At 37.9% G+C, this 17,468-nt stretch overlaps 1 protein-coding gene across 2 annotated transcripts in view; it reads left to right on the forward strand.

Annotated features, from left to right (window-relative positions):
- The window catches only part of LOC117339345 (5-hydroxytryptamine receptor 4-like), a 99,370-nt gene that overhangs the window by 70,038 nt on the left and 11,864 nt on the right, over nucleotides 1-17,468 (forward strand). The window contains exon 3 of one of the 2 annotated variants that reach the window (XM_033900883.1): nucleotides 2,429-2,494. The exons of the other annotated variant lie outside the window; for it this stretch is intronic. The gene's annotated coding sequence lies outside the window, so the exon portion shown is untranslated. The remainder of the gene's footprint in view (nucleotides 1-2,428; nucleotides 2,495-17,468) is intronic. 2 annotated transcript variants of the gene reach the window in all.

Raw genomic sequence — 17,468 nt, forward strand, 5'->3', positions numbered from 1 at the left:
GATGTAAATTTTAAACTGTCAGTGTCTAGTAAAGTTTGGACCGGCGGCCAGATCATTGTCTGAAAACGTTTGGGAAGATCTATGTCCAGTTAAGTTTGGACCGGCCGGGTCAGAGTCTGGAAAAGTTTGGACTGGCCGGGTCAGAGCCTGGTAAAGTTTGGGCAGACAAGGTTAGTGCTTGGCAAAATTTGGACAGGCCATTGTCTTGTTGTAGTGAAGAACTCCTTTGTCTGGTAAGCACATTTTCAGTTGGTCCTTTCTCTCTCTAAACTAATTTTCGTAAAGTACTTCTATTCCGAAATATAGTACACCCAAGATTAGAAAATTGAAAATGATAAATAAACTGTTTATCAATGATTCCCGTCTATGATGTGAGATTTCAAATAGCTTTTATTGCCAGTAATATGTATCCGCTATCTGGGTCGATGTGGGCGGATATACACCTCGCAGAAGGGCCACATTTATTGTACAGTTAAACACAAATCTGCAAACAAGTTATCATCCAGTTCTGCATTGCTTGTGATAAACGTGTCACAGCGGGTTGTAACCGCCGAGTTATCAGTAAAATATTTACTCAGATGCTGAGTGTATCATGAAGTATATGAACACATTTAAATTACTCTTTATCCGCTATGTTTTTTCCTAGTATCAATGTCCAAAATCACATATCCACAAAAATACAAAAAGAAAAAAGGAAAAAGTGCGATAAGTGTAGTATGCTGATCGCCTGTTGATATTTTCAGAAATAAATGTGCTGTATTTGTGAAGAGAAATATTTGGAATACATGTACATTGTATATTTCATTGCGAGCAATTTGTTCCTCTGAGTTATTACATAGCGGACACATTTGAAAAAGATGGCCTCTGTGTCATATGATTTAAACCTTCCATTCCACATATGTATGTACAAAGTGAAGGGTGAGAACGCCCCTGTATTTTGCCGATTCAATTTAACTGACAGTTAAGATGTGTTTCAAAAGCGATATGGATGCAAATATGGTCACATTAAAATTAGCCGACCACGAAAGTGTTACACATACAATATATATTTTATTAATGCTGCATATGCGATGTCCTCCTTCTTACACATCGGTGGTTGCTTACATAAGTCATGGTTAAAGTCACGCAATGCACACGGAACTGTAAACGTCAGGAATGTTTGCGGCACGGAACGTGTCTGTGTCGTAATGGTACAAGAAGCAAGTAAAAGTGTTACCGTTCCTTTGAGATTGAAGGGGGAGATAACCACGATTTTCTATAAAGATACACGAAGAATGTTTTGTATGCTCTCCGCCAATCTCATATCACATTTCTAACATTGGCTTAATAAATGTCTAAACTAGTTCAAAGATAGCATCAGACATCTTTCGTGCTAGCACGTGTAAAACACAAGTGCAGGGTACAATATCTGAAGCTCCACCTAGCAGCAAACAGAAGGGTGGGGTCGTTATGCTAGCATTATTGCACTATATACAACTAACCAATTCTACTTTCGATATAGTTTTATGAAATGTTCAAGGAATGTTTTTTTATCAATACACAACAAAAGACACATTGCTTCATGTGGCATTAATCTGTCTGCCTAAAAGACCAGCATTCGGAAATTATTTGGCTCAGTTTTATTTCTTAATAACTACTTATAGTAAAGAAAAACAGGAATTAATAGGGCATTCAACTCTTCCCCGCTCTCTTTTCAAACAAAAATGGTAAAACGATGAAATCCATGTCTACCACTGATATCGTTACTACATAAGACAAGTTCATTTTTCTGGGTAAAGCAAGGTAGATGCCGTAACGTTGATCTCTGACACTATAATGATTGCTGTAGACGTGAGCGTATCTACCGTGCTAACCTTCACGAATAGCGAGCGATATGGATGGTTCATTAATAATAATACAGATCTAACATAAATGGGCATCCCTTTGTTCTTTTCCTTCACAGACGATTAACTTTTAAATGGTTCTTTACAATAGGATGATTTTGATCATATTATCTCCTGAACATGAAGGTTAATCCCCTTTTTGCTGCACTTGTGTTAAATGCAATACTAAAAAAGACCACATGTAGTAGTTTCCTCGTTGTTAAAATATGTACATGTACATGGAAACGCCCCAAGTCAAATGTGGTCTAAATTATGGACCCTTAAATGTTTATCTCTCATCGTAATATTCTACTCGAGTGTTTAAGCTCATCTAATGGTTTGGCAGTAGGTCATAACTTCACTATAATGTATGAGCGTGTGTATGTCGGATGCGTTTTAAAATTTGATTGCAAATGGAGCATTTTAACCGCTGCATTTGTACAAATTGATAAATATAATAAAAGCTATTGTTTAAACGTGATATTTACATATCTGTCAGTTTTAAAATCCTGTGAGAACTTTGATCTTACTGTATACATAATACAGGTTTTTTTTCTACTTCCCAGACATGTAACAGTAGAGACTGTTTAAAACAGTGAGAGTAAGTGGACCACGGCAACGTAAAGGAGAAAGTAAGTACAGATGTCTTTTTCATTATTTTTTTTCAAATTATACTTGGGGCTGTTCTCTATTGAAATCGGCTAATTTTGATCTCAATAGGAAAACGTGGTCTTTAAACAGCCGATAGAAAATGATATGTTTTTGTTTTTCCACACTTTTTTAAGATGGCTGAGGTAGTGGAGTTAGGCTTTGTTTTTTATCAGGGTACTGTACACAATTCTTCATATCAAAAGTGAAATATGATATACCTATAAGAAAATAATACCGAAAATATTGACAAAAACGACAATTTTATCGGTTGCACATTTTTTTGAGTGATCGATTATGTGAACTTCAATTTGGAATGGTAAATTTTGAAGTCATTGTTGATTTCAAATTCGTTGGATGGCATTACTGCCCGTTACAATTGGTATAAATATAGTAGTTAAAGATATGATATCAAACACGACAAAAACTAGACATTTACCTGTTTTAACCTTGTGGATTTTATTGTCATACTGTGGATCATATGTCATTAAATCACCAGTGACCAAGTTATATATTTACATCTGACATAATTTCGGATCTTATTTTTTTTCTTCTTTCTTTCCAAAGTCTCCATTGACAATGCCTCACTTTTGGCCTTTAGTTGAGCGTTCGCCATATGAGGAATTCTTTAGGTTCTGTCCCCTGGCCGAGACATACCAGGGTCTTTAAAAATGGTAGTTGCTACTCCTGCTTAGCGCTCAGCATATTAGGAGTAGGACGAGGCCTTCCTTAAATAGCCTTAGCTGTTGATAGGACAATGATTAAGCAAACCATACATCTGACATAAGGGCAGTCATACATCTGTGCAGTTGTATATATGTAGTGTGTTTAGATAGAATTTAATATGTTTCTATGTTTGGATATCTCCTATCTCGTCTCCCCTATCTCTATATTGTAATAGCTGATAGAAGTTGTGATATATCGCTATTTGCTAATATTGCTCAAATCCAATACGAACTGTTGTCTGGGTTTGCTGGGCTCATGGTTAAATTTCCATGACTTTTCTGGAACCTAGAGCAAGTTATGATCATTTTCACATCTGATATGAACTAAATGATTTGTTACGTAGGTATCGACCTGAAGAAAACTGCCAAACATGTATTATGCATGGAAAAGCACCGTGAAACAGTTACAAATTTACCAAGTAATATCCTAGAGTGTAGTCAACACATTAATGGCTCGCAATAAAGTTTACTGGACAAAACAAGCTGTAAGTGGATTCATTTTAACTCTGGGAAAGAAAGGGACAAAAAGAATTGATATTTACTCATATTTGTTCTTTCTTTTTTTTTTTTTACATCTGCTCTTAAGACCTCTCATTTATTTGAAAAACCCTCATCAATAATGATTCTTTGTCAGAGGAATGATTCCCTGTGTGAAACTGTAAATCACTTATATTTCGCGTGGGATTTATTTTCGCGTTAATATGCGAGGAGATTCCATTGGCTCTAATAGTTCATGATTCGCGAATTTAAAGTCATTTCTAGATCAGCGTTCACGAAATCATGTATTTGTGAATATGCCTAAACAGGTAAGTTCACGAAATAAAGTATTCTCTAAATCTAAGTTATTAACAGTAATCGAATGGGATTAATTTGCTTCTTTTAGCGTATTTGGTCCACCAAATTTCATGCCCTCTATATACAGTGTATTTGAGAGGCTAAAAATAATTTTGTCATGCTGTCATACTGTTTTTGTTGTTTTTTTTTTTTTTACTTTTCGTCATTTGCAATTTGAGTATATTACGACATACGTCGTCATATATATAAGAGAGATGAAAAATCTCGTACCATGAACAATGGGCTCAGAAAGAGAGGCACATTTCTTTTCTTGTGGACGATTCAATGGTATTTGTCGGTGTAGATTTACTTACGTATACTTCTATCAGACATTATGTACCTATGAACAGCTGACTCCAATCGCTCTCTCTTTCATCTCAATGGTATCGGCAAGTGTCTTTTCTGTACAGAGCGGTTATCTGGAACTTGATCTAAAATGGATTCGAATATATTATTATAGGTTGTACTTTAAGATATACCTGTGGGGAGGCAGGGCGGCCTACACACGTCCATACACTCTTCCGTCCGGCAGGATGATCGGAACATTTCAATTATACCCTTGAATCGTCAGCGTGTGCTCATTGAAAAACTAATCCATCATGGTAGGATTGTCGGCGGTAGGGCTAGTTAACACAATCGTGGTGTAAACCACGTGCAGAAAATGGTGTATCGGTCATTACTCCCGGCACTGACCTCGGTACAGCTCGACCGTGCAAAGCAAGAGGCATAAATGTGGTTGTGTTTCTGTGTTACAGTATAGAACATGACTATATAGAGGTATAAGTACACAGATTATAAATAAAACAGGAATTCGACACACCTCGTCAAGAGTAGAAATATTGTCAGTATTCATTGACTTACAATTTTAACTGCATGATTTGAAACTAAGAAAACAATTTAAAATATGTGTTGTTAATGATAATATATTGTTATGTGTCAATAAGAATCCCATTGTTTATGTGTTTGGCTGCTAGCACTTTTGTTTTGTTATAGAAAGGCTGTATAATATGTGTTGTACTGAGAGGTCTGTGTTACAGTACAGCTCTATCTCAATAGCTCCATCCTTACAATCACGCGCTGTAGGACTGGAGAGGGACGACTTGATAGCTCCATCCTTACAATCACGCGCTGTAGGATTTGAGAGGGACGATTTGATAGCTCCATCCTTACAATCACGCGCTGAAGGACTGGAGAGGGACGATTTGATAGCTCCATCCTTACAATCACGCGCTGTAGGACTGGAGAGGGACGATTTGATAGCTCCATCCTTACAATCACGCGCTGTAGAACGAGAGAATGACGATTTGATAGCCCAATCCTTACAATCACGCGCTATAGGACTGGAGAGTGACGATTTGATAGTTCCATCCTCACGATCACGCGCTGTAGAACGAGAGAATGACGATTTGATAGCTCCATCCTTACGATCACGCGCCGTAGAACTAGAGAGTGTCGTTTGATAGCTCCATCCGTACGATCACCTGCTGTAGGACTGGAGAGGGGCGATTTGATAGCTCCATCCTTACAATCACGTGCTGTAGAACGAGAGAATGACTTTTTGATAGTTCAATCCTTACGATCACGCGCTGTAAAACTAGAGAGTGACGATTTGAAAGCTCCATCCTTACGATCACGCGCTGTAAAACTAGAGAGTGACGATTTGATAGTTCGATCCTTACGATCACGCGCTGTAAAACTAGAGAGTGACGATTTGATAGCTCCATCCTTACGATCACGCGCTGTAAAACTAGAGAGTGACGATTTGATAGCTCCATCCTTACGATCACGCGCTGTTTGACTGGAGAGTGACGATTTGGAAGCTCCATCCCTACGATCACGCGCTGTACGGGAACTAAAGAGTGTAGGACTGGGGAGTGACGCTTGGATTAATCCGTCCTGATGTATTAATTATAGATCTCGTGCTGTAGGACTTAGGATTGATGCTTTGATAACTCACTTCTGATGTATCAATTATAGATGTCGTGCTGTAGGACTTTGGCGTGACACATTGATTACTCCATCCTGATGTATCAGTTATAAATCTGGTGCTGTAGGACTGGAGAGTGATGCTTTGATAGCTCCATACTAACTTACGCGTCAGTTATAGATCTCGTCCTGTACATGTAGTACTGGGGTGTGACACTTTGTTAACGTCATCTTTACGTATCAGTTATCGATCTCGTGCTGTACATGTAGTACTGGGAGTGACACTTTGTTAGCGCCATCTTTACGTATCAGTTATAAATCTCGTGCTGTACATGTAGTACTGGGGAGTGACACTTTGTTAGCGCCATCTTTACGTATCAGTTATAGATCTCGTGCTGTACATGTAGTACTGGGGAGTGACACTTTGTTAGGGCCATCTTTACGTATCAGTTATCGATCTGGTGATGTGTTATTGTAATTTACGGAGCGACTGTCGATATCACATTAGCTAGGGGGTCATTTAGTGTAGTGCTTCTTTTATATGTCTTAATTCTTTTAGGTCAAGCAACAGCTTGTACTGGTAAAAGTAGCTCCTGGGTAAAAACAAATGTACCTTCCAAACTTAAAATGTCTGATTTAATTATCCAGACGGTGTGGCCATCATCCATTTATAGTTTGGGGAGTTCATATTTTGCAAATAAAACCAGGAATTTTAGTCGTAACCTAGCAAAAATTAATGCAGCGGTGGCCATTCAGATCAGTTCGTTAGCAAAGAACCGCTCCTTGTTTCCATGCCGGAGCAACATGTAACTTTCGAATATATAATCAGTAATTGCCGTTCCTGAGGATCATACGTTATTGACTGTATTGGTAAGCAATGGAGTATATCTTTATAATGACTTTCAAACCATAGCCGGGTACTCAAGGGATTACTGCATTGTCAAAGGCCTTTCACGGAAACACTATGTGGCGTATTCTTTCACAGTATATTGACTGGTAATTTAATTGAACTTGTCAGAAAGGACCATCCTTAAGTCCATGTCGTATCAATGTGTTTCATTTGATACGCTATAAAACTGTGAAAGTCATCAGATATCGGACATCATTCATTGTCCTAGTCTGAGTACTACCTTCGATCGAAAGCTGTCAAACCGAAAAAAGTACTCTTTGACCTAAGCTCTCATCTAAGTAAACATCATCATCATTGTCGTAGTTGTCAGCATCAGCAGCAGCAGACTCGTAATTATGCCGATTGCTGTTTAATGCATCATGCTATGCAACACAATTGAAGTATAATACATACCTAACCGTATGCTACTTGATGGTAACATTTGTTTTTGCGATCTGATCGGCAAGATAGTTTTGGCATTTGCTATGACGTCACACACGAAACAGTACATAACCTCATCTGGCATACACATACTCAGCACTGTCTATATAGAAGGCCAATTCATATTTCCTGCTTTTCTTTATGCTAATTAGACTCAAACGTTAACACCCTAAGGCGAAAATAAAAATAAAAACAGAACATCTATCATAGGCACCAACAAAAATAAGGATACCATGTTGTTCCCGCGCTACATGCGGCGCTTGTCATGATGTCTCCCTCTGGATAGCGTAAATCGGTAATCAGTTATTGTAGTGCAAATATCTTCAAACATAGCAGACACTTGGGTTCTAAAGAGTTCACGCGGGTGCATCTGGTTCCGGAAATCTCAGGTCATGCAGAGTCCTTCTTTTTTGTAAATTGACTACGAGATGAATATTTTCCATGAATGTATATTTGATATGAAAGGTGCGAGTATAGAGTTCATATTATACATAAAGTCTCGTGTGATGTCCTGAAGGACTTCAGCATACAATAGGGATAGCTCGACCGGTCAGTATTGTAGTGTATAACATTCCGGGAGCCGTTACAGCTGGTCCGATTGATTTTACGTCGGAACCGTTACTTATAGAACGGTATCACAGTTCTGACATAGAGAAAACGCTATATGACAAAACCTTCACAGGTTTGCAAGTTTATCAGAAAGCAGCCAACTTTAGCTTAGTAGACTTTGTTAAAGTGGTAAACCATTGTTTGGTGCCATAACAATGGGGAGGATGGTTCTCTTACTACAGAAGGGTTATTTGGATGGTATGGTCTGTAAGGGTTTTATCATAACGGGATGAGTCTCTCTCAAAAAAGACTTTTCAACAGAAGAGTGATTTAACATTTGGAGAATTCCTGAAATGGAAACAGGAAGGTCGGTGGCACACAGAGGAAGTACTCTTGAAGTATCTTTTGATAAACAAGGTTACAACTAAGCGGTAAGGGGTGGCATTTGATGGTTGTGGTGGAGGTGAAGAGAGGGGGTTCTATCACGAGGTGGGGGCCTGTTACGCAACGAGGGAAAGTAATCATAATTGAAATGTTTTGTCAACAGTAAAGACAGTTTCTCACACAAGCACAAAAGTAGCACAATAGAAAAGCCTTGACTCAAAACTTCTTAGAAACGTCCAAAACAATTGATCGTGTACATGTATTGATAGGGTTAAATATCTTCAAAGCTGTGGTTAGTAGCCAGAATTACAACGTTCCCTTAGTATGCTAGCATGATTTATTTATAGAATGTCTTAGAGATATCATGCTATTTGATTGGATTTTGTTGTCTATAATTTGTTCTAAGTTCGTCCTTAGTCTAGCCCTTATGGCGACACGTGACCCCAAACCACGACATCCAACCTTTTCTAAGATGCCTTTAGTGCCGGTATATGGGCACCCATATCTCATGTCGAAAGTTTACAACTAATTGTGTCAACCACCCAACATTAGGCAGGCTCAGTGACATCCTTGACACCGAACACAATTGCCAATCATGGGCAAAAGAGTCGTACAAACACCAGGGGAGTGATCAAACACTTCCGTAATTACTTTGATTAGGGCGATGTTTGTCTTTAAACTGCAAAGTCAGACGATTTTGCTCTGTGCAAAATGTTTTTACAGTCTACTATCCAATCATTGATTCTTTTATATTTGGTTATCAATTATCAATTCGATCTCTTCGATTTGTTGTGGACGTTTATTTTTTCTTCTAAAATGAAATGTCCCCTTGTAATTGTACTAAAATGTGTTGTATTGTCTTGTATGGTTATGATTGTTTTCCTCTATTCTGATTACCCTTATAGGATGAACTTGAAGATTTTCATCCGCGCCAACCAAGTGTGAACGACGATATCACATAACGTTATCTATCTGTTCTTAATGTTTGAACTTATTAAGAATGAGAATACAGTTTAATAAAATGTGTCTGTTACTATAAAAACAAGTCATTCTTTTCGCTCACAAGGACCCATTGGACATTGTTTCTGTCGGAAGTATGGAGAGCACATGTTAATTTGCATGATCCCTTTATCAGGTAACAACATTGTCCCTGTACATACTGGATCTTTGTCCCTAGATTCATGCCAGCATCGCCCTGCTTCTGTTGCACCCTTAATGTGTTCAAATCTTACGACTAGGTATGTATAAGCCCGATGGAATGTTTGCTGCGGTTACAGGACTAAATTATTGGAGTTGGATTGCTATTGTTTTTATACAAGTCCGCAGTCTACATTTCTTGCCGCGTCAGATTCAATTCAAGGTCGGGCGAATCCACCATAAAGCGACTTCAACATTGTAAAGAATTAATATATATTTCGAAGCCCTCATCATTCTGCTACGTTTCATTACGTGTTATAGATAGCCTGTGGTTGTAGTATTATTTCTGAAGCAAACGAGGATGAAAAGGTGCTTTTAACAGAAGTTGTGCATATAGTGGACTGACTTGTAGTACTGTACCATGGGAACTATCCCTCGATACTCCAGGGGGTACTGTCACTTTCGCCCTATACACCCCTGTAGTATGCCATGCCATAATCGAAGTCTCAAATACCTCCATCAATCAAATGTTCGATCCTATAATGTGCATCAAGGTGACTACGTCGTTATAAAACTGACTAGTTTTGAAGAAAATAAATGCATCATTTAAGCGATTTATTATTTTTCTTGACAACAATCAAATCTAGTCATATCGATGATTTAGATCGATCAGGGATTTCCATCTATATTAAGGTAATTATATATTTTTCGGGAGCCAACGTTACGTGAATTTAATTCTGTACTTTATTCAGTTAAATCAGAAAAGTAAGATATGCTTCGGCGGTGCCCGTCTTCAAGCTTATAACAGAGTTTGCTTTAATAAAGTTAAACACAACGTCTACATGATGGTCAAACATTCGTCTAAACTTACCTATAAACTGTTTTTTGTTTTGTTTTTAGTTAATATTGTTTCCCTGTGGTCTATCCAAACCTAATTAGCATACATACATCAATTCCGCAGCATAATCTTTGACACCGGCGTCACTTCTTTCAAACGATTAATGAAGTCCTAATACAAAGATGGCTGGCGATGAGCGATTCCTGAAGACATGGACCCGCATACGATACTTTACTTAATCATAGCCGTCATCACACAATGTCCAGCAGTGAATATCTATAGTATTAGCTGACGTAAAGCACTTAAGAGTTTGCTGGACGTCGCCTTCGATTGCAACCGGTTTCTGCAAATTCGCATCAGAAATCCAATTTCCTATTTAATGTATTCGAGGATCATTTCATAGTCTAGAATTAATGGTTTTGTACAGCCAAACCTGGTTGTAATCAAAGATGAAGCTGTGGGTCGTTTCAGTTACCATAATCTTTTATTAGATGATTGTCAATAATTCCGACTAACTTCTCGTCTTTCTGAAATGACACCGTCAGCGTTCTCCTGGCAAATCTTCTTGGCGGCTCTCAAATAATGACATGCGCAAGAGGAAATTTAGGGCTAAGGATGCATCCGTGTAGCCTATTATCGTAATGTGCATGTAGGTGTGTTACTTCGATTTCCAGATCATTTTTCGAGTTAATTTTACTTTTGGATGTGACCGTCAGTTCTGTCATGACCAAGTGAAGCAAGCCTTCCGCGATTGGCATTACTCTGCTTTCTAATTTATATTGTTCATAGAAAAAGCCAGCAGCCCGAAGCGGCACTCTAGACTTATGTCCATTCGAAGATCGTTTTGGTACCATCTTCAGACCTCTGCCAGTACACATGATTCAGGGAATATGTCTGGATCGAAAGAATATTCAAACTTGCCAAACTTGCATTGTCAAATGCCAAGTCTATATCAGAAACCTTAGAATTGGTTCCAAGAAAGTATAAGATAACCCTACAGGTAATGTGAGGATAAAATACCCCTACAGGTAATGTGAGGATAAAATACCCCTACAGGTAATGTGAGGATAAAATACCCCTACAGGTAATGTGAGGATAAAATACCCCTACAGGTAATGTGAGGATAAAATACCCCTACAGGTAATGTGAGGATAAAATATACCGCTACAGGTAATATGAGGATAAAATATACCGCTACAGGTAATATGAGGATATACCCCTACAGGTAATGTGAGGATAAAATACCCCTACAGGTAATGTGAGGATAAAATACCCCTACAGGTAATGTGAGGATAAAATACCCCTACAGGTAATGTGAGGATAAAATACCCCTACAGGTAATGTGAGGATAAAATACCCCTACAGGTAATGTGAGGATAAAATACCCCTACAGGTAATGTGAGGATAAAATACCCCTACAGGTAATGTGAGGATAAAATACCCCTACAGGTAATGTGAGGATAAAATACCCCTACAGGTAATGTGAGGATAAAATACCCCTACAGGTAATGTGAGGATAAAATACCCCTACAGGTAATGTGAGGATAAAATACCCCTACAGGTAATGTGAGGATAAAATACCCCTACAGGTAATGTGAGGATAAAATACCCCTACAGGTAATGTGAGGATAAAATACCCCTACAGGTAATGTGAGGATAAAATATACCCCTACAGGTAATATGAGGATAAAATATACCGCTACAGGTAATATGAGGATATACCCCTACAGGTAATGTGAGGATAAAATACCCCTACAGGTAATGTGAGGATAAAATACCCCTACAGGTAATGTGAGGATAAAATACCCCTACAGGTAATGTGAGGATAAAATACCCCTACAGGTAATGTGAGGATAAAATACCCCTACAGGTAATGTGAGGATAAAATACCCCTACAGGTAATGTGAGGATAAAATACCCCTACAGGTAATGTGAGGATAAAATACCCCTACAGGTAATGTGAGGATAAAATACCCCTACAGGTAATGTGAGGATAAAATACCCCTACAGGTAATGTGAGGATAAAATACCCCTACAGGTAATGTGAGGATAAAATACCCCTACAGGTAATGTGAGGATAAAATACCTCTACAGGTAATGTGAGGATAAAATATACCGCTACAGGTAATGTGAGGATAAAATATACCCCTACAGGTAATGTGAGGATAAAATACCCCTACAGGTAATGTGAGGATAAAATACCTCTACAGGTAATGTGAGGATAAAATACCCCTACAGGTAATTTGAGGATAAAATAACCCTACTGGTAATGTGAGGATAAAATACCTCTACAGGTAATGTGAGGATAAAATACCCCTACAGGTAATTTGAGGATAAAATACCCCTACAGGTAATGTGAGGATAAAATATACCCCTACAGGTAATGTGAGGATAAAATACCCCTACAGGTAATGTGAGGATAAAATACCCCTACAGGTAATGTGAGGATAAAATACCCCTACAGGTAATGTGAGGATAAAATACCCCTACAGGTAATGTGAGGATAAAATATACCGCTACAGGTAATATGAGGATAAAATATACCCCTACAGGTAATGTGAGGATAAAAAACCCCTACAAGTAATGTGAGGATAAAATACTCCTACAGGTAATGTGAGGATTAAATACCCCTACAGGTAATGTGAGGATAAAATATACCGCTACAGGTAATGTGAGGATAAAATATACCGCTACAGGTAATGTGAGGATAAAATACCCCTACAGGTAATGTGAAGATAAAATACCCCTACAGGTAATGTGAGGATAAAATACCCCTACAGGTAATGTGAGGATAAAATATACCGCTACAGGTAATGAGAGGATAAAATACCCCTACGGGTAATGTGAGGATAAAATACCCCTACAGGTAATGTGAGGATAAAATACCCCTACATGTAATGTGAAGATAAAATACCCCTACAGGTAATGTGAGGATAAAATACCCCTACAGGTAATGTGAGGATAAAATATACCCCTACAGGTAATGTGAGGATAAAATATACCGCTACAGGTAATGTGAGGATAAAATACCCCTACAGGTAATGTGAGGATAAAATAACCCTACTGGTAATGTGAGGATAAAATAACCCTACTGGTAATGTGAGGATAAAATACCCCTACAGGTAATGTGAGGATAAAATACCCCTTCAGGTAATGTGAGGATAAAATACCCCTACAGGTAATGTGAGGATAAAATACCTCTACAGGTAATGTGAGGATAAAATACCCCTACAGGTAATGTGAGGATAAAATAACCCTACAGGTAATGTGAGGATAAAATATACCGCTACAGGTAATATGAGGATAAAACATACCCCTACAGGTAATGTGAGGATAAAATACCCCTACAGGTAATGTGAGGATAAAATACCCCTACAGGTAATGAGAGGATAAAATAACCCTACAGGTAATGTGAGGATAAAATATACCCCTACAGGTAATGTGAGGATAAAATATACCGCTACAGGTAATGTGAGGATAAAATACCCCTACAGGTAATGTGAGGATAAAATACCCCTACAGGTAATGTGAGGATAAAATACCCCTACAGGTAATGTGAGGATAAAATAACCCTACTGGTAATGTGAGGATAAAATATACCCCTACAGGTAATGAGAGGATAAAATACCCCTACAGGTAATGTGAGGATAAAATACCCCTACAGGTAATGTGAGGATAAAATATACCGCTACAGGTAATGTGAGGATAAAATATACCGCTACAGGTAATGTGAGGATAAAATACCCCTACAGGTAATGTGAGGATAAAATACCCCTACAGGTAATGTGAGGATAAAATATACCGCTACAGGTAATGTGAGGATAAAATATACCGCTACAGGTAATGTGAGGATAAAATACCCCTACAGGTAATGTGAGGATAAAATAACCCTACTGGTAATGTGAGGATAAAATATACCGCTACAGGTAATATGAGGATAAAATACCCCTACATGTAATGTGAGGATAAAATACCCCTACAGGTAATGTGAGGATAAAATATACCGCTACAGGTAATGTGAGGATAAAATATACCGCTACAGGTAATATGAGTGTAAAATACCCCTACAGGTAATGTGAGGATAAAATAACCCTACTGGTAATGTGAGGATAAAATAACCCTACTGGTAATGTGAGGATAAAATACCCCTACATGTAATGTGAGGATAAAATAACCCTACAGGTAATGTGAGGATAAAATATACCGCTACAGGTAATGTGAGGATAAAATATACCGCTACAGGTAATATGAGTGTAAAATACCCCTACAGGTAATGTGAGGATAAAATAACCCTACTGGTAATGTGAGGATAAAATAACCCTACTGGTAATGTGAGGATAAAATACCCCTACAGGTAATGTGAGGATAAAATACCCCTTCAGGTAATGTAAGTGTAAAATACCCCTTCAGGTAATGTAAGTGTAAAATACCTCTACAGGTAATGTGAGGATAAACTAATTATACAGGTCTTATTAGACATTTCTTCGTGTTCGGAAAATATCAAAATAGGTCAGAACGAAGGTCAAAGTATAGGAGATACACTACTCGTTATAATTTAATCATTGTCTTACTTTAGATTGTTTTTGTATGAAAGAACAGTAAATATAGTGTAAATTGAGAATAATATTCATCCGAATTCAATAGCATGTATGGTAATTAGAACTTCTCACAGTTCCACTACCTAAAGCTGAAGAAACCTAAAGGACTATAGATATTCCGAAATGTTAAAATACGACAATTCTCTAAGATAGTTGAAACGCCTGAAGAGAAGAAAGATAGATTTAATTACCAGCTATAAATATATTCTTATTAAATACATCTATTCTGAATAACGAAGTTAAAATTCGTGAGAGCAAAGCTCGATTAAGTTCAATGATACATAATGTTATTAAGCCGACTGTTAATAAGAGTAAGAATGTTGGTATGGAATTGTAACTAATACTTGAAATGCATTCTAATATGTATATTGAAATAAGTGGACCCACGGAATAGATCTATCTGAATCGACTTTACCTAACAATCAGAAACGTTTTGGCTTAGAGCATTCGTGACGGAGGCACTTCGTAAATCAAAACATCTTCTTGATGTCATATTAAAATAGTTTAGAGAATTAGACGGTCCTCTTCATCTATGTTATGGAGGAGGCTTCATGACACTTCTGGCGCTTAAGGTAATCTTCCCATCCCCCTTGATAGAGTGGAGAATTTTGCAAGGACGATTTTTACGTAACCAGCGGCAACCATCAGCAAACACGACATTGAAGAATTACACAATTGTATATAATCCGTCAAGATAATCGTCTGCTCATTGAAATAGTCAAGATTTTTGTTATGTTTATCAATTTCATTTTTCTGACAATCTTGTGCTATTACTGTATGTAGCAGAACAAAATTTTGCCAATCTTTAGAATTGATCGCGAAACACCATGGGTCCTCATGTTGGATCCTGTATAATCGTAAAAGCAATATCTTCCTTACTAGAAGCATTGTGCCTGCTCGGGAGATATTATAAACAAATAACATTGATGTCTATAAATACACAGGTGAATTCAAGGTTCATCTGATCGTTTGATCTACCTGAGGTTTTTTTCTTCTATTGATTAGAACCCAGCTGTGTAATGAGTTGTCTACTGGAAAATCTTTGTCACAAGGAGCTTCAGGCTATATTTATTAAATAGGGATATCCCCTAATGAACTCCGGCGTCATTGGTGACGATATGGATAGGAGAGAAGTATGCATGGTGGATGGAGGTAATTATGGAAGTCGGGATGTTCAGTCGTGATAGCAATTGTTCTAACAATGAAAGTGAAATGGCAGCTTAAGTTCCCTTCTCGAACTTGAGTTGGGAAGAGTGGGATTTTGTTTGTATTGTTTAAATCTCTATCAACAGCTACAGTCATTTAATTTCGACCCCCCCCCCCCCCCCCCCCCCCCCCCCCCTTATGTTTATGTGCGAGATGCAGACTTGTGATATGTTTATGCTGGAGTATGTTCATGCTTGTCTCCTTGTGAAGTATACTGAAGAATCCTGCAGAAGACATCCCACTTGATCACGTAATACTGTCAACGGGCGAACCATTCGTCCTACTCCCAAAAATACTGAGCGTTAAGCAGGAGTGTCACCTACCATTTTTTTCGGTGTGGATTCAGAACCCAAAGCCGTCCTCATAAAGGCATACACTCAATTATGGCAAAAAATGAGGCAGTGTCAATGGAGACATGAGGAGGAAAAAAGTAGACAAGAAAGAAGAGAAAATATAAGATCTCAAATTTACGAATCATTCGATAGGGGTAGCAGGTAAAATGTTTAAGCCCTACCTGCTGGTCATGAATGGGGAAGGTGGTGGAAAGTAGGGAAAAGACACATGCATGAATACAGGGTCGTATATCTATGTATGAATTTAGGAATATATACTATTACAGTATATATATAGAATGTTGAGTAAAAAAGGGGAAGTATTCCTCAATGAACAATAACATCGTGAGGTGAAATTCGTGAGAACCCTAGTAAGCTACGGATGACAAACGGAACGTTGAATTAGTATATATGTATCTAGGCTAACTTTGTTCCGAGTCTACATCAATGCAACAATAATTAAATCACAAGATGCATTAATAGAGTTACTTTGTTGTAATTACTGACAAAGCACCCATTGTCTTGAAGACAGTCTTTTTACCTCAAAGTTTTAGTGCCAAATTAAATAAGTTTTCCATGCACCAGGAATTATTAGCGAAATATGACGGGCTTGATTTATGACCCATTTTTCCTGTCATTACGTACAAATGTTCGATATAGCCCCACAACAAAACTTTATTCGTATGGAAATACACGATATAAAAACATATAATCTTTAAGTTAATGCCTTTTCTTGTCTGCACAGTCGTTTTCAATACATAAAGATGCATTATTTCCTTATCTTTTATTCCGATCCGATTTGCCGGTAAAGCCCGAGTCTGTGTTATTCTGAATTCATAACGAGACATGAGATGTCGAGGGGTCGTCGGCGGCGTTATGAGTTGAAGTAATGTTTTAGGACTTGTCGGTAATTGTAGGGTATGGGTTAGTGTAAGTCGTAACACACTTCAGTTTTGGCAGGATACGGCTACAATACTCACTAGTAAAAGGAGGAGAGATTGATTTATATACTATGACCATAAAGAAGAGAGGTGATGTAAATAACTCTGATTCTAAACATTCATATGTACAAACTGGGCTCAAAGCACGTCAACGTCAT

This window comes from Pecten maximus, chromosome 12 (genome assembly GCF_902652985.1).
Source record: "Pecten maximus chromosome 12, xPecMax1.1, whole genome shotgun sequence".
Taxonomy (NCBI): Eukaryota; Metazoa; Mollusca; class Bivalvia; order Pectinida; family Pectinidae; genus Pecten; species Pecten maximus.